The sequence below is a fragment of the Berghia stephanieae genome, chromosome 13 (genome assembly GCF_034508935.2).
Source record: "Berghia stephanieae isolate SIO BIC M18660-M18661 chromosome 13, UCSD_Bste_1.3, whole genome shotgun sequence".
In the NCBI taxonomy this organism is placed as follows: Eukaryota; Metazoa; Mollusca; class Gastropoda; order Nudibranchia; family Aeolidiidae; genus Berghia; species Berghia stephanieae.
The window spans coordinates 4,541,144-4,543,643 of NC_088372.1; positions in this window are offsets into that span (position 1 = coordinate 4,541,144).

The window sequence follows — 2,500 nt, forward strand, 5'->3', positions numbered from 1 at the left end:
TCGACTTGTATTTTGGCGCAAAATTTTTGGTCAGTGTCGGGCTATGAGTTTAACCAAAATACGTGCAGCTATAATGTGGTCTAGTGGTATGACACTCGCTTTCGGATCGGAAGGTCTCTGTCCGAAAAAATTGTAACATCGCCTAACAGGCGTCATGTCCCGTCCTAAATGTTAATAAATATTGCTGTTGGCCAGGGACCCCTTGTAAAGCGCTTTGAGCAGATTTAGTGGATATTGCGCTATATAAAAGCTCAATGAAAGCACAATTTTTAAAATAAAAACGTCACAATAATATATTATTAACAAAGCGACGGTAACAAAAGAAAATTAAAAGCGAGTTGTATTTAAAATAAATAAAATTCCCTTTATTCATCCCCAAGGGGAAATTTGTCTTTAGGGTCCATTCCAAGGGAAGACTGGAATAACCCAGGCGTCAGCCGCAGTGCAGCGCCGCAAAGTGAGATATGTGGCTAGGTGACTTGCTCAAGGCCACACAGCGCAGCGGCGGGTGATCGAACTCGTTACCTTTTGGATACGAAGCAAAGATCGTGCAGCTGAGCTACGCTGGCCCTGACAATAAAACCAATAGAAGGAACGAATTTGACGTCACTCGTCACAGTTAATACTCCCTTTATTTTCCTGCCCATGACAACAATGACAAATCAAGTACATAATAGGACAGAGGGGTCGTGACGTCACATCTCGATTGATATTTGAAGGACGAATTTTCTGACTAAAAAAAAAACCGAACAAAACAACTAAATATTTGAATACGTGTTTTATTATTTATTTTTTTCCACAGTGCGTACGGCAGTTAACTGTTAAATGTGTATAATAATAATTTTTAAAAACATTGAGCTTTCATATAGCGCAATATCCACTAAACGTGCTCAGCTTTACAAGGGGCCAAACAGCTACACTTAACATCTAGGACGGGACATGACGCCTGTTATGAAATATTACATTTTTTTTTTCGGACAGAGACAACCCTGTCAACGGCCAGGTTCTCATTTTAAACCTGAATACGGTGAAACGTGAGCGAATCTGAGTAAAGAGCCTTCTTTTCCAGAGACTCAACTATGCGCCGAGCCAGGCTCGAACCAAGGAGCTTCCGATCCAAAAGCGAGTGTCTTACCACTAGACCACATTATAGCCTCCAATAATAATAATAATAATAATAATAATAATAATAATAATAATAATAATAATAATAATAATAATAATAATAATAATAATAATAATAATAATATGGGTAGGGGAAGGATCTAAATGGCCTATCCAGGTCACCGACCTTCCCAATTCAATTCAGAACGACTGAGAATCATAGATAACACAGTAGTCTGTGCTGAGAATCCGGGATAAAAGATTGCCATATCAATTCTGAGAAAGAAAAAAATAAGAAGCCAAATATGGCTACCTCATCAGTCGCATCAACTGAAATATAAATAACGTAACGTTACATTGAGCTTTTTATATAGATAGAACGAAGTTGACGTCACTAAGGTCTTTGTTATTGTTTTTTGCCATCCACGTTTATGAGTAATTCTCACTAAACGGTATTATCCAGACTATAAAAGTTCATGATTACACATAGTTGTGTGTTTGTCTGTTATACTTCCGGATGGCAATGTTGTGAACTGCTTAGCCAAGCGCATACTATCTATAGAGCAATATCCACTAAACGTTCTCAAAGCGCTTTACAAGAGGTCCCTGGCCAACAGCAACACATAACATGTAGGACGAGACATGACACCTGTTAGGATATCATATTACTTTTTTTTCGGACTGAGAAAGAAGAAAAAAACCCAAACCAAATACGTCATCAAGGCTATGTGGTCTAGTCGTATGACACTCACTTTCGGATCGGAAGGTCCTGGGTTCGAGCCTCGCTCGACGCATAGTTGAGTCCTTAGATAAAGGCTCTTTACTAACATTCTCTCAACGTACTCAGGTTGTAAAATGAGTACCTGGGCGTAAACAGCGTTTTCTCTGTCATAAAAAATTGTAATATTGCCTAATAGACGTCATGTTCTGTACTATATGTTAAAGGGTTACTGTTGTCCAGGGACCCCTTGTAAAGCGTTTTGAGCATGTTTAGCGGGTATTGTTCTGTATAAAAGCTCATTTATCTATTATACATTTGTGATTTGTTTTGTTAACCCTTAAAATTAAGAGATTAAAAAAATAATGCCCCCACCCCCTTTAAGAAAAAAAACAAAAAACAAACAAACAAAAAACAACAGCAACACAAACCAACAAGCAATATATATATATATATATATAATATATATATATATATATATATATATATATATATATATATATATATAATGTAAAAAACAAAACTCCAAGAAAACTCTATATAAGTTTTGTTTTGTTTTTGTTTTTCTTTTGGAGATAAACTACCTCAACAAAACTCAATTATTTTGGAATTCAGCATTATAAACGCCAAACTGACAACTAATGTTCCGGTTCATTGAGAAAATTGAATCCGGTTTTA